We start from the raw sequence: 24,307 nt of genomic DNA, 5'->3' as shown, positions 1-24,307 counted from the left end.
TTAAGTATATAAATTAAAAATAAAAAATAAAAATATTTTCTTTAATTTTAGTAGTGGAGGGTTGTACGTGATTTATTACCATACTATACGATTAGAAAGGTCTTCAAAACTAATTACTTTTAAATATATTAGTTAGGGTTTCGTTCTCTATCTCTGTTTATTCTCCCTTCTTCCTGTCTTTATCGTTCTCTCTTTTTTTTAATTTCATTGTTTCCTATAATGCTATTACTTTAAACTAAAGTTCGAAAAAAATATACCGTATTAGAAATTACTGTTTCATTTCACAGACTGTAATTTGAAACCTCCCGCTGGTTTCATTTTGTGGGTGTGGCTTATAATTTAGTGTTCTATATAATCAAATGATTCGTTTGCACGATTTTCGTTTGTTTTTTTTTAACTATTTTATTTTTTCGCATTTATATATTTTAAAAGTTTCTTTCAATTATTTGGCAAATTTATGGTTGGTTTAACGACAAATATGTATTCATTAGTTCAAAATCTATTCTCAGTTCTATTGTTTTTATGTTATACTGATGGGATTCTATTCGATTTCTTGTGATGTATCTTCGAATTGAGTTATTAAAGAAATATCATGTACAGAAAAAAATATTTGTTAACAGTTATACATAACTGTTTTAATTTCAAAATAAAAAATCTGAAATTCATAGTTTTTGTCTTGGCTTTTTTTTCGGTAAAAATTTTATAAATTCGTTTCGAGCTGTTCTGAATGAAATTGTTTAATGGGTTGATACCCATTAAGAGGTTGATACCCATTAATTATAAACCTGAATGGTTTATAATTAAAAGTTAGACGGTTCTGAAAAATGCAAGCGAAACTGTGTATTTAATTAGTTCTAATATCTGAAGTAAAATCTATTTGACGGTACGTATTTGAGCGTATAAAAGCAAGATGTGTGGTCAGTGTCATGGTGTTTTATTTTGAGTAGGTAAAACCCGATCCCTTGACAAATTTTTCGTAGATTGGGTATCCATTATTGTCAGCGGTCTAAACCACTCTTTCTGCTGCTTTTTTTTTATTAGATTAGTGAATTTTAAAAATTGTTTTTCAGTTAGTTATGGTTAGTTATTATAATTTTAAAACAGTTTCTTAACATCACCAAAATTAATGTTTACTTCGTGAGAGGATTACATTTTTTTAACGTACAACGGTAATAGTTCACGTATAGTCAACTATTCATAAGACACCATTCCGATAATTCAATTCCAGCTATTAAACTACACTGGAAACATCTAGAAACAAAAATGGGAAAAATGTAGACTATAACTTTAGCTTTATTTGAACCAAGCTTAAAAAATCCAGCATTAAAAAACGATTGTACTAACTACTGCTTGACAATAATGGTTATAACCGGTAGTTTATAGGTAGTGTAAAAATTTAACATTTAAAATATATTATATTTAAAGTAAGTAGTTATAAATGATATTGTTCTTGTATGTGGACCAAGAAATTTCACTTCACGTATTTCTTTTTATAGTATGCATTCTTTATCATCTTACAGTAATATTTTATTGTATGGAAATAATAAATTCTTACTAACTGCTGCATAACGTCTTTCTTTTAAGAAAAAAATATTTTTAGGAGAAGAAACTGAATAAAATGAAGTTTTAAGGAAATAAAGATGGAGTATTCCCACCCAAGAAGTAAAACAAGGAAGAGTAGGACAGAATGTTGAGAGAGATATAACGTAAAGGACAGTTGCAATTTCCAGAATGTCACGATCGTATTCTATCTCTCTCCCCTTCTTTTTCTCTCATCTACGACTTCTCCCTCAAACCTTGTTTTTTTTTTTGTTTTTTTTTTTATAAATCTCCTCCCATTCCTGTCACATCCCTTTCGCGTACTCACTTTGGTCCTGGTATTTAATGTGACACTCTTTATATCCTTACGCCTCGGGTCAACTGACTGGAATTTAGTTTAGTTCTTTTTTCGTACATTTTTTACTTTTTTTTATACCAGAGTTCCATAAGTCAAACTTTCTTCATTTTTTTTCTGTCACTTAAAAAAAAATCATATATGTATTTATGTCGTAGTTTATTTGCATTTTTTTTACACAATATATAAATTTTATTTATTTACTTTTTATGGGAATTAAGTTTTTTTTTTATTTCAATTATTATTATAAATTATTTTTATGTATAAATAAAAAATACACCTCTAGATTAAGACGATTTAAAAAGAATTTGTTTACGTTTTTATGAAATTTAATGGAATTTTTCCAGAAATTAAAATATAACCTTTTCATTAATAATAAATTACTTTTATAACATTATTTATGAGTTTTCATTTGAAGACATTTTTTAGATGCTTTATTAAACGATGAAAATTTTATAGAAATTAGCAAAAATTATTTATGTGCTGAAGTGTACTGTCTTATAATATTTACATAAAACATACTGTTTTTTTTTGTGTGTTTTACTACGCACCATTTTTATAAAGATCTCCATTTCTATCCTGGTAAAACCTATTAGAAGAATAATAAAATTTAACTTGCAAGATATAAAAAAAATATAAAAAACTGTCAAGATTAGGTATAATTTTATGAAAGTTATTTACAATTTATTTTTATAATGTTTTTTATTATTCACATGAAGATTACACAAATCAAAAATCAAACTGATATCTTCATTTGTTACCGAGAAATTAAAAAAATAGTTTGGTTTCAAAAAAAATTCAATAATCAGTTTTAATCTTTAAAAAATCCTTTCTTAATGTCACTTACATCTTAAGATGAACGTTAAAACAAATTTTCATCAATTTATGTTCGGTAGTCTTTGCTGAGCGTTGATTATGAATCAGTCACGACATGTTTTATGTATATAAAACTTTTAAATTTTGTTTTATTATATTCGTAGTTTAAAATGATTTATTTTTTACATATTTAAAGGAAAAATTAGCAAATTATTTATTTAAATCTGTATATAATCATCAGTAAAATATAATTATTTTAAAATGAAAATTTATTACTTTAATTTCAGTTTTTTTTTTTTTTTTTTTAATGGAATTATCCGTATACTAAAATTTAATTTTAAACAATAATAAAGAATTTTAAGAAAAAAAAAATTTTGAATTGAATACAATAATAATATTAAATCCTAAAATGGTACGTTACATTTAGTTAGAATGAATCATAATGATAAAATTTTTATATTTAAAATATGTAGGGGTGGAGTAATTAAATTTTGCACCATCATAACCACAATTAAATCGTTCAGTTGCGAAACAAAAGTTTTTCAAATTGTTTTTTAATTGCGTTCTGTATATTTTTATGAATTATAAAACAATTGATTCTGGACATAAATAAATTTAATTTACATTTTATAATGTATTTTTATTTTATTATTTCGCTCGGTTTAACGTTAAATTGTGTGCAAGTATTCGTATATTCAATTACTGTACCATGTTTACGGTAATAAATCAGAATTAAATTTTATTTATTTTTTGTGTAGTTTAATTTATTTGCGTTGAATACTTTCCTTTCAGTTATTTTATTTAATTATTAAATTATAATAGGGAATCGGTAATGCAAACCAGTAGGCTTCTTATGTAATTCATTTTAGTTAATTCAGTTTAATTATATAGCTAATTCTGTTCTGGGATACCAAGTTATCGTTATGTAATTAATTGAAAATATCTTTAAAAAAAAAATTAAATGAATTATTCATTTTATATATACATTTTATTACGTCATAGATGGGCGTTATTCTGGAATAGCGTAATACTGTAAGAATCATTGTTAGTTTCACTAAACGAAAATTTTACGTATTATTACGTAATATCATTATATTTCACGGTTGTCATGCCAGTTTTTATTGTATTTTTTGCAATGAACAAAAAACATTTTGCGCAGTTCTGCTTAAAAAGACCGATTTTTGTTTCCGACGCCTTCACTATTTCGCAGTCGGAAACGCAATGATTTTCAGATTACAACGCACTACATACGTTTGACTAACCAGTAGATTCTACACATAAGCATCTAGCTTGTGTGTAGATTTGCTTACCGCTGTGAGTCAAGCATAAGCGCATATGAGAGATAGATCACTACACAACCAACAGTCCTTAATTTTTTCGATCTTAAATTAAGCGTAACTCAAGAACGACTCAACCAATCTTCATCAAACATTTGCATACACAACTTCAGATACACTATTACAGTATATATAAATTTCAATAAAATTGCTGAAATAGTTTTGAAGATTTTTGAGCCACAAACGTTTACTCAGCCCTATAAACATATAAGGAAACTCGGGTTTAAGTGAATGGTATTTTTGTACTGATACCTCAAAATATAAGAAAATTCATTTTTATCTCCCCACTCAAACTATGCGACCGAAACTAATATCGTACTTTTCTTAGAAAAGTCGTAAAAATAACTAACTGTTGGGCGATAATATCGAGTTTCTAATTGTGTTAAAATATAATCGATTAGGTCAATTTTCCATATGTTTACATTTCAGCTTGAAATATGAACGAATTTCTTATTTTTTTTTTTATATCGTTTCATTTATATGTTTAAAGATTATTTTCATATCGATTATTACTTTTAATTTTATTTCATCTCTTTCTTTTTAAAAATTCGTATAAATATATATATATATATTATTTATGTAAATTTTTATTTTATTTATTTTTTTGAGGGGGAAGAAAGAAGAACATAATTTTTTATTCAAATTTTAACAAAGATATTACGTGCACAGTTTTACTTTTTTTTTATAAATTTCTAGAATTTATTTTAATAATTAACACTATTTGGTCATTAACTTGTATTGAAAAAATATATATATGTGAACCAATCCTTAAAACTTCACAAATTTGCTCCAAATTAAAAATTTATTTTTATAAAAAATATTTTTTTTTTATATTAATTGTGCTTGTCAATATACTAGGCCGTATCAGCATGCTGTCATTTTCTTTTGCCGTCAGTAAGTAAGCCGTAATAATTCTTCCTGTTTAATCTCTTTCCCTAAAAAATAAATTGAGAAAGAACGGGTGTAAAAAACGTGAAAATACTTAAGTTGTCATATACAGTAAGTTCAATAACCAGTAAAATTTAGCCATTTTAATTTTTAAAAACCTAAAAAAAATATTCTCAATTATTGTATTATAACTAAAATTTGTAATTAGAAGCAGCCTTTTGATTATTTTAGATTAAATATTTATCAAACAAAATGAATATTTGGCGTTAATAATAATTAATTCTTGAGGAATATTTTCTTTTACCCTTATGTGTAATTTATTTATTTTGTTTTTATTTAATGTATTTATTATTTTTATTACTCAAAGCAAAGGTATTTTTATTAATTTATGTTGAAATAAAATCGTAAATATGAACCCTTAATAAAAGTTTCAGAATAATACATACCTAAAACTGAACTTTTATTTACGGATATGTAATTTTTAAAAACAGACATTATTAGAAAAAAGGAAACTATAAATATAAAAATAAATTAAAAAATATAAAAAATATAAAAAATATATTTATATTAACAAGAAAAGAAAATAATTATTAACACATGCATTATCAATAATTTCTAAGCGCATTAAGAGTACGTCTTCTTGTATTATATAAAATAAAAAAATAAATACATCTTAGAAAAAATGAACAGAAATTGTTTTAGGTAGTCTGAGTGAAAAGCGAGTCTGCTTTAGGTATCTAAATCTTCTTAATTTCAAGTAGGACTGCCTTAAAACGGTCTAAATTGGAAAGCTAATTTTCCGCTTCGAGTTGGATTGTTTAAAGCTATATCAAAGCAATTATTTTTATTTGTAATAATTTTTTTATTTTATAAACCCTGATGACAGTTTTTCTTTTTTTTGTTTGTTTATTATCTTTTTTTCTGGTTAATATTTAAAAAAATGATTTTAGTTATTTAGAATTTGTTTTATATTGGCATTAATTTCTCAATTTATTTACTGATAACGGTCGCTTAACAACTGAAATGCGCTCTTAATGTTAGATTTTTTTTTATATTTGTCGAACGGTTTATATTTTATGATTTTATTATTATTTATTATATTAATTTTTTGCTTTGCATTGTTTGTATTTTTATCTTTCTTACGTTATGACGCATCTTAATCAAGTAGTATTAATCCATGTAACTTTCTTTGAGACTGATGTTCAATATAGTTGAGCATCCTTTTCTGAGTATATGATAAGGTTCTTACATTTAGCTATGAATATCGGTTGGTTTACTATTTCGTTTTACTACTGAAATATGTAACGGGAAACCAGTTCATTTCTCACTTTCGCTGATAATTCTGACTTGATATCCTTGTTTTTTTCTGAAAGTTATATAAATTTCTATATAGTAGTTATATATGAGACGTATATCATCTGCAATGTTTTAGGTATAATATTTAAGATAAAATATAATAAAAAAAAAAATTTGGGTTAAATTTATCTTGAAATGTTAAAATTTATAAGATCAAACATAATTTCATGAAATTTGCAATGGAAGACTTTTATGTAGTTTTTTATTTTTAATTTTTGTCTTTTTTTAACTGGAAATTTAATATTACATTCAATTTGTGTATAGATTTTAAAAAAATAGTAAATTTACCATTTTTATGTGGTTTTAAATAATCTTTTTATAAACATTTGTTATTCACTTAAATAACGTTGAAAAACAATATTGTATTGCGTAATTTAACTATTATTAGTAACGTATATAAATTTAGGTTTAAAATTATTGTATTAATTCCGTAAATATTTAAAGTTTTATGAAGCTCTTTTTTATATGTATTCTCCTGCTCCCATATACATCAATCATTCATTATGTTAGTAAAGCGTATAATAAAATGACTGACTATAACAAAACAAGCGAAATGATAAAATAGGAATTATTTAACACTTTATCATACATTCATTATTCATGTGTTGTCTGTTTTCAGTTTTGTGTATGCGAATGTGTTTGTTGTGTGTTTTTGTGTGTGTATATGTTTAAATTTCAATATACATATTAATAAGTTTTGCATTATAATATCAAACACAAGTTAATCTACAATTCAATAAAATTTTGACGTAATTTCCAAAATTATTAAATTTTACTAGCGGCTGCATAAAGTTATTTGGTCTTTATATATTACATTTTAATGGTATTAAATATATTTTAGGAATAAATAAATAATATTGGAACAAGTACATAATTGTTATCATAAATAATAATTTATTCATAAATTATCCAATTATTGAAGTATAATATTTTGTATATCTCGTATTTTCGTATATTTATAAAATATTATTAATTTCTTCTAACAAAGAGATATCTAAAATAAAAGCGGCTGTTGTTATTTTTGGTATATTTGTAATATTATCGTTATTTCAATACAATTTACATAATTTTATGCTTTAGGATTAACTAGTAGAAGGTTTTGTTTGAATAAAGCGAGTTAACGAATTCGTAATTCTCTGGGCAATCAATTCATTTTCTACAAAAACTCCCCCCGCCAATCAAATAATCGAATTTATATTTATTTTGTTGTGACAATCAATTTGTTTTAGAATATTTTTACGCACCCGCAATTATTGCATTTTCTCTGTTAATTTTCTTTAAGTTATTAACCAACATTCAAAAAAGAAATATTCTCTCAAATTAAAATATACTTCAAAAATATCTACTCGTAAATTTTTTCTTTTGTATATCTAGGCCTTATTTCCTACAATATCTATTATTTTCGATGATTACTTTTTTTTATGTGCCGGGGGATTATCCGTTGTTTTAGTAAGTTTCTTCCAGAAATTATTAATAAAAGATTTTACAAACATAACTTGTATAAATGATTTTCAGATTTTTTAGATAGATTTGTAGTGGGTACCATGATTCGAATTCCGGAAAATTTCGACATATCTTCGCGTTTCACATCCCCCAGACCAAAAACCACCGTCAGCTCGAAAGTTTATATATTTCACTTTCTTGTGGACACGATAACTGCCATAATTTTGCCAATCACTTTCAAATTGTTCCTTAAAAATGACTCGTACCAAAATCTCAGTCGAGTTCGTTAACGGCCAAAATCGGTCCATGGGAGGTAATGGGGGGGGGGGCTTTTTGGGAAAAAAAAACAAAATATCGCTATAACTTTCTTATTAAGTAAAATATCGTATTCGTTTAAAGTTCCTAGTATTCTTTTTAGCCTTATTAAACCTAACTAAGTAAATTTTTTTTATATCACCAACCGTTGGCCCAGGGGGTTGAAAAAAAGGAGTTTCGCAGACAAAAAAGAATCATACCTCCTTTAATAGGCACAGTGTCGAATCGGGTTAAAGTGATCGTTAGTCTTCTAAATATTACCTAAAACATTTATCTGAAACGATTTTTGATATGACCAACTCTTACGGCAAGGGATGACCAAACTTTTGCTGGAATTGTAAGAAGGTGGGGCTTGTCGTATGCTAAACATATTAAACATTTTTTCACACACAACCATTGTATTAAGTAAGTTTGACATTTTTCTTAACTTGAAGGTGGAAATCTTTTTTATCCCCTACTTAGCACAGTGAAATCTACCTCGGCCTTCCGGCGTGCCGAAAGGGGTTTTTTTTTAATATGTTATTGATATCATTATTCAAGTACAGAATGTAACAGAGTAATAGTAAATGTAAATATTATCAAGAAAATCATTTGGAAAATTTTAAAGTAAAAATTAATATCCACATTCTATGTCGTTAGCCAATTTTACGTTCATTATATTACTTACAGTTTTTTTTTGTATTCCTCTTATTACTTTGATAAGTCACAATTTTTTTGCGTTTTGCGGTTCTTGCAAATGAATGCCTTTTGTTATGTGAGCGTTGTGTTTTTGTTGGCCTACCGGTGTTTAAAATGAAACTGAAATTAAAATAAAGAAGTGGTTTCAAAAAACACTATAAAATAAAAACACTTTACAATTTAGTTTATTAAATTTAGACTTTTCGATTGAATTCAGCGCTGAATCTAGGCTTGTAAATAGTTTATATATGTTAATTTTTTATTTGTTTTTTAAATAAAAACCTGAAAATAATATAATTTGTTGTAGGTTTTTAAGTGGGGCTTTTTTGTGATAAAAGATTATTTAATTATCAACTCGTTTGTAAGCATAATAATCAAATCTAAGATTGTTTGGCCTTTTCATTATTATATTAATTTAATATTAATCTTAAATTTTATGTATAAAAGGTAGGAGTACAGAGATATGATAAAATTGTTTATTACGAAATTATTAAAGATATTTTTCGTACTTTTTTAATTCTGCTGTGTTTGGTACTATCAGATTTCCATTTTTGTAATAAATAGATCTTTTCTTTTACTAAAATACTTTTAATATTTTCTATTTATCTTCTATCCTTCGTAATTTTATTTCATAAATAATAAAATTCTTGAAATTTTACTTAAAATAATATTATGATTTTACTACACTGTAGACTATAAATACTTTATTATTTCTGTACATTGGACTTTGAAGAGTAGACTTTCTCAGAATTGTTTGGTTTGATACTTTAGTAGCCCATTACTATTACTGAACCTTATTTTGATGTTTATTAACCGATTAAAAAACTTGTTTTTGTAAACTAATAGGAACTCTAAACTAATAGTTTTTTTATTTTATTTTTCTATCATGCAAAAATCACACATATGCCTTTTTTCAGGTTATACAAATAGTTGAATCGATTATAAAATAACATATTTAATAAATTTCTCTTAAAACTGACTAACATTTTAGTGTATATTTTCCATATATAATGGATACTGCACAACATATGTGGTTCATGTTTCTCATAGAAACAAATTAATTAATCTGTCATCCATTATAAAGTATTTGTCTTAGAATTTCTTACAGATAATATACATATAAAATAAATAGTATATAAGCAAAGCTTAAAACAAAGTTATTTTCTCTGAAAGTATTGATTTTTATTATATAACTAATTCTTGAGATTATCAGAATGAATGCGTATCATAGAATATCCAATATTATCAATATTTTGTGGATAGGATTGTACATATGCTTATCTCGGTGAAGAAGCAACGGAAGCCTTCCCTAGTACGCTTACTATAGAAGGATGTTATTCTTGAGATTATGTTGTTTTCGAGAGTAATTTGTGTGTCGTTTAAGGCCACCTACAAATTTATGATTAAGTCTCGTACTTATGTATATATATACATATTTTTTTCTTGAAAACCATTTATTTGCTTGATATCGCACTTGATGATTTAAAAAAAAACTAGTTTATCGATTACAGAAAGTTAAGTTCGCTTTCCTCCATTTTTAAATCTTAGTAACCTCCAGCCAGTATCAGACATATGACTGAAAAGAAACGATTGTTTCATACTTTACCAAAATTGGTCTTACCTTTCATACCTCACAGGAAAGCAAACATACACAAATAAGGATAATACCTAAACATATTATCATTCTGTTTCAGAAGGATAAAACATTATATCTTGTAGAAAATAAATTTTTCAAAACGACTTAAAAATGGTTAAGTGTTTTTTAGCATTTTTCTATTGGGTGTTCACAGTTTCTCTTACAATTCTAATATAAGAAAAGCTTGCTATCTAATTTACCTACACACCATGCATTACGTATATATTAATATATATTCATATTTATCCATGAAACCACATATATCGTGGTACATTTTTCTGTGTAACACACACACATATTCACTTGCACATACACGGTCTTTTATATTCTATTATATCGAGATGAAGTCAACATAATATGTGACTGCATATACACTCGTTTATATTTATTTATTATTTCATTGAAATGTTCATTGTTTTACAACCATTATATTTTTATTGCAATATTTTCTTTATAATTTTCACTAAAGCCGTTATTATTCGACGTATTTCATGAATTATTCATTGATAATAAATTCAGTTATTTGAATTTTATTTATGCATTTTTTAATTAACAGTTACTTTTAATTGTTACGTTAACGTATGACGTAACAAGTTGGATACTAGTACAAAAAAAAAACTGTTCATAGAATATTAATTATAAATTATTTTTATGTGTGTGCGCGCACCGCGTGTGCAAGCGTGTATATATTCAGATTATATTGAAATATAGTCTTCACTTCATTTAAGGATTGTAATATACTGAGTTTATCTTGAAACATTAATATTTAATTATTAACTAAAATTTGAGTATAGGAAAAGCGAAATCGTTAAACGGTTTCCTTTTTATCCGTTAGGTTTATAAATACTGATACTTTCATACCTATTAAATTTGAGCTTTTTTCAACCTTTTTTTCTGATACATCCGATTTTTTTGTTTAATCAGTAATTTAATTTTATAATGTTTAATCTGAAATATTTGTTTTAATGTGTTTTAAATGTTACCATTAGTTGATAACATATACTTTAAAGAGGTGGAAGGAATTGGTTTTAGCCTGTGATGTACAGTGTAATTTTAAAGGAAAGGTAAATAATTTGTAAACTAATTCTAGAATTTGAAATAAGAAAAAAGTTCATAAAAACATATGTCCAAAACCGTTTTGTTATCGAGTTACTGCTACTGAAAAATTTCACCGGTGAAATGAGACCGTTTTGAAATTTTTAAGGCGTTATATAATGGATAAACTTGATGGTTTCTTATATTTTTTTGACCTGAAATATCGAATAAAATAGATACCAGAACTGTATCTCCCGTATATTCATTATATCCAACGTAAAAAAAAATTCGGTGACGATAAAGACTTTTTTTTTTAAGTTTGAGGTACAATAAATTTCTGAGAAAACTTATTTAATATAAAATCTAAGAAAGGCAAAAAAAAATCAACTTTTATTATTAAAAACAAAACTTAACAGAAAAATGTTATGAATTTGTAATAATTAAAAATCAGCTGCTTTTAAGCTCTATAACCAGTTCCCAAATTATTTCACTTTCCTCTCAAATCAATCTTTATAATAAGGACTTAATAATTTTACCTAGACATCGTGAATTAAGTACCGTTAGGAGGGCTAAATAAGCATGAGGTTTGATGATCATATTTGTATGTATATATATATATATATATATATATATATATGAAATATTACTGAATTTTTTTTTAATTTTGCTTTTTATATACATTCCTAACCTTTTAAAAGAATGTTCCAACTATAGCTTACATAAACATGAAGGTGTGATTTGATATCGTTTGACAATCATCGAAATACAAATATATATCTTTTGTTGGCCGTTGCTCGGCCGATTCTATTTTACATCTCTGACAGATAAAACAAATCTCTAGCGTTATTTGTTTTTAGTGTTTAGCTTTCTTTGTTTAAACAGTCGACTATGAATAATATATTTGCTTGTATGTGTATTTGTATATTTAGTACAAAAATAAAAATATAAAGTGATTGCTCTATCTCCGCGGTGTCTACAATTTAATTTCGTATTGTTACGAAATGGTGCTCTGTTTTAAAATTCAGTGGCAATATTAACATTTTATGTTGTTATTAAGGTGTTGAAGGAGAAGCAGGGTAGTGAGGAGAAAGAATTTAAATTTTAAACTTCCTTGTTTCCGTTCTTTTAGAATAATACAACATTAAAACGCTGCGAATGGTTTTGAAATTTTTTAACTAGTATACTGAGCTTACATAAAAAGAGCGAGCGAGTGGAGCGGCAGCCAATGCCTGTTTTGCATTTTAACGACGTCTTCCTACTCTTTATATTGCTTCTCGTTTCTCGTTTTATTTTCCGTCGTTGAAGGGAGAGCGTCTCGACGCTCGTTGCATCGTTGATGGCATCCAAAACACGCAGTTGTTTTACTGTGCTCAACTTAACTTGATTGGGGTCATTTTTACCCTTGTCTGTGTTCTTTACCGTACGTTTTTTTTTTATCTGTAAGGGGTTTAAAAAAACATGTGAACCATCCGAAGGGCCTATTTTTCCATGTACGTTTATTTAGATTAATTTATTGCGCGCACGTGTGTTTATGAAAGGCTGGCAAGAGTTGTGGGCTTAATCCTATTCCTTTCCACCTCCATAACCTAAGTACTAATAAATTAGATATTAAGCTTTATAATTTTGTATTAAAACAGCTGATAGGTTCTGTTACAATTCTACATTCGCATTTTCGAGGATCTAAAAAATTAATTTAGCATTAATTTTAAGCTATTTATTTACATAAAAATATTTAAACTAAAAATTCCCTTACTAATACCATCTTCAACTATGTTATTGTTTGTTTACACAAATTGTAATGTAAAACCAATTCCAGGCTTATATGTTTAAATTCTACTCATTGTGGTCAACATATATTTGTCAAATTAAATAGTTTTTAAGTAAACGGTTTATTTTTTTAATTAATCTTAACGCTTTTATTATTGTTTATAAGATATTTAATGAATAAAAAGTGGCTCAACAATATTTTTTCATAAAATGAATATAACGCTACGGTGATACAGCAGACCAGAGGGTAGGACGTCTTTAAACAGGGCTGTTCGGGGGTTCAAAACGATGCTAAAGTCTTTCAAGCAGGAGATATTTAGAAATTACCTAAGTAATCTTTCATCATTAAAAAGGGACATTTCTTCCACTTAAAAAAATCAGATGAATGTAAAATACAGATGAATCAAGCGAAGTGGACTCATATGACATTCTCGATAAAACGGGGTAACTGCTCAGGAATCCATTTAGATGGCACCTACATCGTTGTCTAACATGGAATTTTCGTAAAGTCTTATATCATCCGTGATAATCAGGAAGAAGCTTCTATTTTTGTGTTGTGCATCATCTCAGTATTTAATGTTTATGTTTCTGGTGTCATTTGTTCTGATATTACTTTTTCTTTTACCTTTTGATTTTATTCGACTTTTAAAAGAAAAGTTAAGCAGTGTGATATCAAATTTTAGGAGCTACACTAGTTAATAGGCAGGAAATCGGAATTATCCGTACTTAAGAACCTACTGTTGTACATAGTGATCAATACATAGTGTACATAGTGATAAAACCGATTTGGTCGTACGGAATTGAATTTTGGGGTAAAAGTACCTCATATAGACTAATCAACGTTTCTAGAATAAATTTACGAATTGCATACGCAGGCGCCATGGTTCGTTCCTAACATCGAAATTCATGAATACTTACGGTTACCGTATGTTCGAAAAGAAGTCAATCGAATGATAACCAAGTGCAAAGTAATACTTGATAATCAAGAGAACCATATATCTGTTAACTATTTCGACAATGGCGAAGATTTTAGACGTTAAAGAGGCTAACAGGATAATGATTATCAGGAAGGGATTTCTATTCTTATGTTGCGCATCATCCAAGTATTTACAATAATGTTTATGATTATATTTGTCTCTAGTGTCATTTATTCTTATGTAACTTTTTCTTTTATGTTGTAGACCTATTCGTATTACTGAACATTTTCTGGTTCTAGTACCTAGTTGAGTAGACTTTATATCATTGTATATGTTATCTTTGACTTACTATTGCTATTTTTAGAATGTATTTAATTAAGGTGTTTCAAGGAAACTCCTTTATACTTGCTTATTGTGATGAAATTTACTTATAGTTGTTCTACCTATGTAACCGATTATAAATATAATTTGAAATAAAAAAATGTATTAATTAATGGTTTTCTTTAAAATGTGTGTGTTTAATCACATAATGTGAATAATACAGGTTCTGAATAAAATTCTTGCTATTAAAATATATGTTTTTTTATTGATGAAGTAATTTTCGTTTAACTAATTACGTACTTAAAAATTAACATTATAACGTAATATACAATATTTATTTGAAATTTATTCTATTATATTTTTTCTTCATTAATTACATTATTATATTAATGAATAAAACATAGGCTGTATAATTAAAAAAGCTATTGCTTATTTAATTAAAATAGGTCTGTACTCGCTGTTCTCTTACGAAAAGCTTTATTGGCAACTGTTATTATTAATGGCGAATCTAACAATTTAGTCGGCTTAACTTTATTATGTACCTGTGTTAAAAACCATAATTGCAACGGTTGTAAGCAACTGATACATGAGTCACTCGCTCATTTACTTCACATAGCCGTTCATAATCAGAACAAGTTATCTTATGCCAGGGTTACTAACAGTGAGGATTAAAGTGATTTCCCGTGGCCTTATTCTGATATGTAATATTTTGTTATATTTGGTCTAATGTATATATAATATATTTTAATATTTTGTATTGTTATTTAATAAATATTTATGTTTTATTTTTTAATGATTATGACTGTAATGAATTATATTTGTGCTAATTTTATTATTTTTTTGTTTGTTATTCCATGTTATTTATTTTTTTTAACTGAATTTTTACGGGCATCGACTGCTAAGGTCATTAGCCCTCGTCACAATCTTTAAAAGAAATTATTATCTCCATCTGGATCGTCATATGTAAGGGTGTAAAGGGCCCTTACATTTTATTTAAAAACACAAACTTCACAATAAACATTAAGACATAAAAGACAAGGACAATCACAAACACTTATGGGGTGTAAAGGGCCCCAATATTAAAATTTGAGATAGGTTCTCAAAAGACCATAAAATTAAAATTTCAGTTTATCAATACCATATCTTTCTTTCTTTCTTCTACGAGTCTCATTTATAGTTTGTTTAAGCACCCTCGGGGCGACCAGAACCGCCGTTGAGCAGTATATCAGTCGCGCCAGGGTGCCGTGGCAGTTGAATCCTTCTTATAAACAGGCTATAGGCATGCACGGCGTACACCCATAGCCTCGCGCCCTCAATCCACCCTTGAGAGTCCCCCATGCCATCATCGGACACACCCCGACTCACTGCTCTTGAATGAAGGTGAGCCAAAATGGCCTAGACAAGAGGGCTACCTCCCGTCACTATACGTGCCACGCTTCGAGACTCCCTTATATGTATATATAAAACTATCGCTTAGAGATTCTTTTGTCACAGCTTTAAACATTCATTTGATAGACTTTTAAGAAGTCACCTGGCGTGTAAAAATGCAACTATATTTTCTTCATTTCCAATATCCAGATCAGCTCTAATATTATTTATAAAACGGAACCTCTTTCTGAGGTCCTCATATATGGTACACTCTTCTATTAGATGCTTGTTTGTCAGTGTTTTATTACAAACACCGCACATTGGTCTCACTTCGCCGGTTAACATATATAAATTTGTTAATCGCGTGTGACCGATTCTAAGTCTGGTCACCGTTACTTGTTCACGGCGAGTCAACTTAAAGTCGCTTTTCCATTTATAAGGAGAAGTTTTTACTGAGTTTAATTTTGTATTTATTTAAACTCCTCCATTCAGCGTTCCATTTATTTCTTACTATGTTTGTTAGACGGTTTTTAACATCTGCCACTATTACAGGAAATGCATCCAAATCATCGCAGACTGTTGCCTTTCTTTTTTTTTTTTAATTTTGTAAATAGGTCATGTTATTAGGCAGAAAACGGAATTATTTGGCCGATCATAAATCTATATTTTACCGTCTGTCGTACTTCCTAAGCCGTTACAATTTCTTTTTATATCAAATTAGATAGTTTTGAATAAAAATTTGAATTAGTCCTATATAATACTCCACACTGTGAAATTATTGTCGTATTGTAATGGTAAGTTAACAACTGTATTGCTGCATATATTGTAGTAATTTGTTAGAATGAATGTATCATTGATCGGTATATTTATATTATGCAGTTTTTATGTTTTATTTATTGTTATATAATTATAATATATTATAATTTTATATAATTATAATTATATTATTATTTTTATAATTTCTTATTATATTAATTTATTTATTTTTCTGACCACGGTGACGACGTGTGAGTAGTTTGCCACTATGTATCAAACTAATTTAAACCCTTACGTATATTAAGATATTAAATTATACTAAAATCCTTTATATATATATATATATATATATATATATATATATACCTCTAATAATTTCATATTAATAAATAAATATTATTTTGCATATAACAACACTCATTTGCTATTATAAGACTGGAAAGTGAATTTTTGACAGATCGAAAACAAACGATTTTACTTTTATGCCGTTATCAGTGTTTTGCTCTGTTTAAAAAATAAATGGAAAAAATAATTAAAAGAAACCCAAATGATTAAGGTTTTTTTTTATTTGTGTAATTTTATCTTTAATATCTAAATATATAAAATAATATAAACTTACAAATACATAAAAATAAAAATCAATAAATCAAAAGCCATTAATTTGACGTCGACTTCCTAAATTGATGATATTTATAGAATTCAATGATGTTATTTTTAGTGCGTTTTTAAAAAGTATTTTACTTAATGATTTTCTTAAATATAAAAAATATAAAGAAACGACTTTAAAAAAGACTACTGTCGAATTTGAGCTAAGAATTCCGAAATGCTGGAATGCGTTTTTTTTTATTCGTAAATTTTCTAAGTAATCTCTTTACTTACAGTACAAAAACACTTTGATTTATTCGAATAATGATAACGATAAAATAAAAGATGAAAAAATCTTTAAAATGTCAATAAAAAGGTAGTCTTTTAAAAAATTTCTTCCGAAGTAGCCTTAAAAAAATTATAATTACAGGAACTTATCCTAAAAAATAATAATAGAAAAATCGTGAAACCATACGCGTCGAATTGATTTTTTTTAAATTTTTGTGAGGTTTCTAAAACATTATAAAAACATTGGGGATTTCTCTTTTTACCACAGACGAATAGGCATGTGTATATAACTAATAATAATTAAATTACTTTAAAAAAATTATCGTTAAAATTAATTTTTATTGTTTATAATCAGCTTCTAAAAATGGAAAAAAAATATTGTAACGTATTCGGCAAAGGTTCGGTTAAGTTTTTGATGAATAATCAGGTGTTCTCTTATAATAATAATGATAATTACCATACAATTTTAATATCAGTTCTTATTAATTTTCTTCCTGCTTAACTTGTCAGTAAAAACCATCTAGATTATTTTATGTAACGTAAGTTATTCATTCATTAATAACTTCGTTTAATTAAAAAAAAAAAAAAAAAAAAAAAAAAAAACACTTCGCTAATTTCTTTCAGTTTTTTTAATGAGCATAAGCGAAATATTGACCTTGTATATAAAACATTTTTAAACATTCAACAATGATTAATTCAAATTAAAAAAAAAACGACATAGTAAAAAGAAAAACGATTAATTGTTACATAAAATAGGTAAGCTCTGTTTTTAATTATAATAATTATATCTAGATAGTTTTTATTATAAATTTTATTGGGTACGCTTTTAAACAAACATCTTTCTTATACATTTTATGAGGAAAAAAATACATAGCCAATGGAAAAAAAATGATTTATTACTTTTTTTAATATAAATTATGATGTTTTTTTTTTTCTATGTATTATAATCATAGGTGGAAGGCATATGATTTTAGGTATTTTAATCATTCTTGGTAATTAAATTTTCGTTTAAAATATAAACGATGTTATTCTACTAATTTATCAACAATAAATTCATAAATAAATATTTTCATTGATTTAAATGTATTTAAAAATCTATTTTCATACAAAATAATAAGGAAATTTTACACATACGTAAAGCTAGAAAACTGATGTTTTCGAATGGTTGTTTATCATCTATATAAATAAAAATGTAAATGTTCGTTTGTTCAAAATCTTAAATCTCCGAAAATTCTTCACCGATTGCTTTGAAATTTTGACACAACGTTGCATTCGAAAACTCTGGTGTTGTTATATACGTAATATTTATATACTTAAGATGTCATACCTGTGACAGGTAAAAACATGCTTTTTTTGAAAAACAGCGCTGTATATTGGACGTAATAGCAAGACACGTTATACTAAATATTTTACCATTCCATTTCAATGTTTCTGATATGTGTGTTCGCTATAGATTAAAAAATTACAGGACCGATTTACGCGTGGAGAAAAGGGAGAAAGAGACAAATCGAAAAAGGTAGAAAAGAATAAGAGGAACATGGAAAAAATAAAAAAGGAAAAAACGGGGAAAAGGAAATGGAAAGAAGAAATGAGAAGAAAGAAAAGGAAAAAGGGAAAATGGAAAATGGGAGAGAGAGTTGTGGTAAAAATGGAAATGGGAAAAAGGGAAAAGGGTAAAAGGGAAAGGTTAAATTGTGTGAAGTTCCGTAATGTTAATTTTGTTAATGTTTTATCAAACTTTCAATTGTGTTCATTTAATTTATATCTCGTATATACTCAAATCTACCATTAGCGGAGCATTGCCGGGTCTGCTAGTTTAGGAATAATTCCTGTACTTTCATAACCTTTCTTTTTCACTAATACAATTTTCTTGTTTTAGAAAAGTATAAAGGATTGATTAATACTGTATGTACGAATAAGTTTGTGAGCAATACACATAAAGATCGGTTGATAAATGAGAAGCGAAGAGAGAGAGTTTGTAATTGCCACCCTAAAGAACATGCAACTTTTTTTTTATATAACCTAGCCATTTCCGCTTTTTTTAAAAATAATTATATTATAGACTTAAAAATTCCTCTCCCTCTAACCTCTTCTAGTAATTTCATAAAATAAGCTTGTATTTATATCACGTAATGTTACGTTCACTACAACATAATGTACCTTAATATACCTTTAATTAGAATTTATAACATGTATATGGCACTATTGTCTTTCTTTTTTACTTTATTTTTGTTAATGCTTTCATTGTTTTTTTGTTTTGTTTTTTTTTTGCCTTTGTTATATGATTATCATATATATATATTTTTGTGAACAAAATATGTGTGCATTATTACCTTTGTTAAAGTAAATTTCATTGTGTTATTACATCCGTTTTATTTTATATAATCTAATTTTTCATAAAAAAAAGAAAATACATTGCAATTCCTGATTTTATTTTAATTCGTTTAGTCTTGAATTGGATGTAATATTTTGGTTAAATAGAATACTCATAGGTAGTATAATGCAAATTATATTCTTTTAAGTAGATTTTATTCGTAATGGATCAAAAAGAAATTTATGTATACTGAAATAATGTGTAGTCCACATTTAAAATGGATAGTGTTTTAAATAATTTAAATTCGATTTATTCTTTCTTTTCTCGGAAAAAATTAAATGCTTTTCAATGAAATAAGTTAAACAATAAAAACAAAAAAAAAATTTGTTTGGAGGTAATCACAATCCTAAAAAATTATTTAGGCATATCAGTATGCCTAAATGTTTTTTTTTTAATTATGTAGGTTTTTTTCTAAATTATTGCTTTGATTTCCATTATCTATGCTTTTTAAACAATTTTATATAAAATTCAAATGGTTTTTTTTTCATGTATAAACAACATCGTATGTTTTCTATACACTTATGTTATATGTGTTGCAAAATGAATATCGGGGTTTTTAAAGCTTTGTAATATTTCTCATGTTTCACGTACATATATTACACATGAAATGAAAGAGCAACTCAAACAGTTTTAGCTGTTTACAAACTCATCTGTTTCCTGTATCTTCCGCTTGAAAGTGCTAGCAGCAAAGATGACGCCCCCTACAGAAAGCGTTCTGTATTTTGCAATTTACAAATTACCGTTCAGCGTGCGTTCCGTTGTAATCCCCCGAATGAAAATAACATTCGTAGGTGGTAACGATTTGAACCCACTGGCTGTATTTGTAAAGAAAAGAATACTAGACAACCGATTGTGTCCGAAGACAATGTTGAACGTGTAAGAGAGTCTTTTGTGCATAGTCCTAGGAAATCTAGGAAGGCTAGCCGCGAATTAGGAATTCCAGTGACGTTTGTGTGGAGAGTTTCAAGGAAACGCTTACAGCTGTGTTCATATCGTTTTCAGCTGTTACAAGCTCTAAAGTTTACAGATTTTGGTTTGAATGGTAGCTTCCAAAATGAAATTGTCTTTACCAAAACGATGAAGAATTTCTTTATCGCGTCATATTCAGTGACGAATCAACATTTCACGTTAATGGAAAAGATAAAACCTGCGTATCTGGGGATCAGAAAATCCTCACGAAATATTGCAGTGTGAACGAGACTTCCCAAAGCTGAATGTTTTTTGTGCCGTATCCCGGCGGGAAGTTTACAGACCGTTCTTTTTCGCGGAAGTAAGTGTGTCTGGAGTGAACTATGGCTCTTTCCTCAACTGCAATACGAACCACAGAATTTTATTTGGCAACGAGATGGTGCGTCTCCTCAGTGGCATAACGGTATACGTGATCGATTGAATGAAATTCTCCCTGACCGCTGGATCGGTCGCCGGGGACAACATGACAGAGCTTGTTTGCCGTGGCCTCCATATTCGCCCGATTTGACCCCGTGCAATTTTTTTCTTTGGGGGTTTATAAAAAATCAAGTTTATGTACCACCGTTACCAGCTACCGACCCGACTTGAGACACAGGATTGAAGCTGTTGTCGCATCAATTACGCCAGATTTTCTGATTAAAGTATGGTATGAAGTCTCTAATCGGCTGGATCTGTGCCGTGTTACGAATGGTACTCGTATTGAACACTTATAAGGAAAACTATTTGAGTTGCTCTTTCATTTATATAATTTATCAGTGTAAGTAAAACTTAATAAAAATTACATAATTTATAACCCCGATATTCATTTTGAAAAAGTATATATGAATATGACTTTTGACAACTGGAGTAAAACAATTATAAGCATGAAAATTTAAAACTATTGTTATATAGTGCTGTATTGGTTTTACTCCCATTACAAAAAGTCTTCTTTACCCCTTTTTTAGAAATAAAACAAGGTGGTAGGGGTGCTCTCATAATATATATGGAACTTACTATATTATTAGCTAATTCACTGAAAATAATTAAAACCATCATAAATATTTAACGTTTTGAAATATTTAAATAAAATACAGTAATTGTGTAGATAGCTTTACGGATAAGTAATTATATTGTATTTATTGTCAGTTCAAAATGACAGATAGGTAGATTTAATCGAATAGTTATTTATGTATGTAGAAACCATGTATAAAGAGTTTTATGAAATTGATTGATTGTAGGCGAGGCTGTACTTAATTATATTTGATAAACTGTCTTTTACTTAAGACTTAATTTGTGTTGTGTTTGTTATGTAACGTTCTACGACGAAATGGTACTGAATTGTAAATACATATTAAAAACTCATTATGGATTGTTATTTTTATTATTATTATTTTTATTTTTTTTTATAGCATTTGTTTTGTTTTTATCTTTTATTAAAATATTTCTATTATCTCGTTTTTTTGTTGATGTTACATTAGTTTTTATAATTTTATTTTACTATATATATATATATATATATATATATATATATATATGAGTGTGCGCGTGCGCTTGCGCGTGTGTGTATACCAGTGATCTATGGAGTGTGGATTGATTGGATAATAAATTTATTATCAAATTGATACACATAGTGTATGAAATACATTTTTAAATAGTTTTAAAAAATTGGAGTAAATAATTAAAAAAAAAAAGCTATTTTCAATAGTACAGTCAATTTGTATTTTTATTTGAAAATCCTTACCTACCGATTGATGTTTTTTCCATATGTTAGGGGTGATGAGGGAAGCTTAACTCCAGATTTTTAACATCCCCCATAGATTTTTGAAAAACTCAAAAAGCTTTTGAAATGCGTTTTTCTCTGAATATGTATATTTGAGAGAAACGTTTTTCAAACAAAAAATGTATAGGACATTCTCCTCTACAATTAATGTCTTTGAAGTTATGTCGTATAATTTGAAATTGAAATACTAGGTAGCGCTGAAGTTGTAAAAAACGTGTTTTTTCGGTTTTTTCAGCGGAAAAAATTGTTTTTCGTCTGTATTGCATTTGGAAAAGTTGTTTATCTCAAAAAAACAGACAACTTTTATTTAAACAATTTTCTTATACGACCTACCGTTTTGGAGCTGCAGCTTGTGAAAGTGTGAAAATGTTGTGAATTGGGCACGTGTTCGAAACCGGTCTAGTCGTTTATAACGTTTTTTACAACTTCAGCGCCACCTAGTATTTAAATTTCAAATTATACGGCATAACTTCAACGACATTAATTATAGAGGAGAATGTCCTCTACATTTTTTGTTTGAAAAACATTTCTCTAAAATGCATTGATTCAGAGAAAAACGCATTTCAAAAACTTTTTGAGTATTTCGTGTTTTTCAAAAATCTATGGGAGGGGATGTTAAAAATCTGGAGTTAAGCTTCCCTCATCACCCCTAACGCATGGACAAAAGATCAATCGGTAGGTAAAGATTTTCAAATACAGCTTATTTTGATGATTGCCTGTATACTACAATGTGACTTCCAAAATTAATTATTTATCATACATAGGCTACATACACATATGATACAGAGAGACGTAAAAAAGACTAATAAAAACACACGTTTCTCAGTATGCACACATTTCAATGTGTATATTTATTTGTTTTGATATAAAAAGGATACATTTGTTGCTTTATATTACATATTGCTTAACTTCATTGTGATTCTAATTCATATAAATCTAAATTATGAGTGGCTTTTTATGCAAAACATTAATAAATTTTGAATAGTATAAAAAATAATAAAATGAGAAAATAATACATATTCTCGTACTACAAAGACTACCTCATGTTCGGTAGTTGTTTATTTTATGTAATTTCCTTGAATTCCTTTTTGAAAAAGATACAAATTTCTTGCCTTTTTATTTCTTCAAACGGTTTTCTTTTATGTGAAAGGTCTTATTTGTGTAATCTTCCTCATAAATAAAAAAAAAATAAACAGAAAAATGAATTTTATATATTTTCCTATTTCAATGTTTTATTGTCGGTGCCAAATTAAGAATTACTAAGATTTCATGAGCTGAACATTAATTGTTTTTTTAAGCTTGCTTTAGTATTGTTTTCTTTTTTAATAAAAAAATTATTAATAATTTTAACGATTTAGTTTTATATTCATAAAAAAAATTTTTATAAGAAAATTGGTAAATGAATGAGGTGTTAAAATGCAAATGGTGAGAAGAATTGAGGATGTATTAACATTATTACTATTGTAACAGAGAGGTTCAGTACTCAATGGACTGTCTCTTGTAATTTGAATTTCATTTCACTTTATTCACTTTTATCCTTTTACATGATTATTTCCCGCTTCCCTGCTTCATCGTCATTTTATCTTTTTTTTTTTTTACTCTTATTCTTTTCCGTATAAATTGTTTTCCTCTTTTACTCAAGATATATTTCATTAAATATATACTGTTCATCTCTTTGAGGTGTTTTAATTTATCTAATAGATTTATTACAAAGAGAGGGTTGGTTTATGAAAAACGAATATTCTATAATTATGTTGAACGAATTTTTTAATCTTTAAAGAACTACTTATCCTGTTTCATATAAC

At 27.2% G+C, this 24,307-nt stretch overlaps 1 protein-coding gene across 2 annotated transcripts in view; it reads left to right on the top strand.

The window, feature by feature from the left end:
* corto (centrosomal and chromosomal factor corto) overlaps nt 1-24,307 on the top strand; it is a 635,431-nt gene that overhangs the window by 297,409 nt on the left and 313,715 nt on the right. The gene's annotated exons all lie outside the window — the stretch shown is intronic.

Source organism: Lycorma delicatula, chromosome 5 (genome assembly GCF_047948215.1).
Source record: "Lycorma delicatula isolate Av1 chromosome 5, ASM4794821v1, whole genome shotgun sequence".
Classification (NCBI taxonomy): Eukaryota; Metazoa; Arthropoda; class Insecta; order Hemiptera; family Fulgoridae; genus Lycorma; species Lycorma delicatula.
This window is presented reverse-complemented; position numbering and strand designations above follow the sequence as displayed.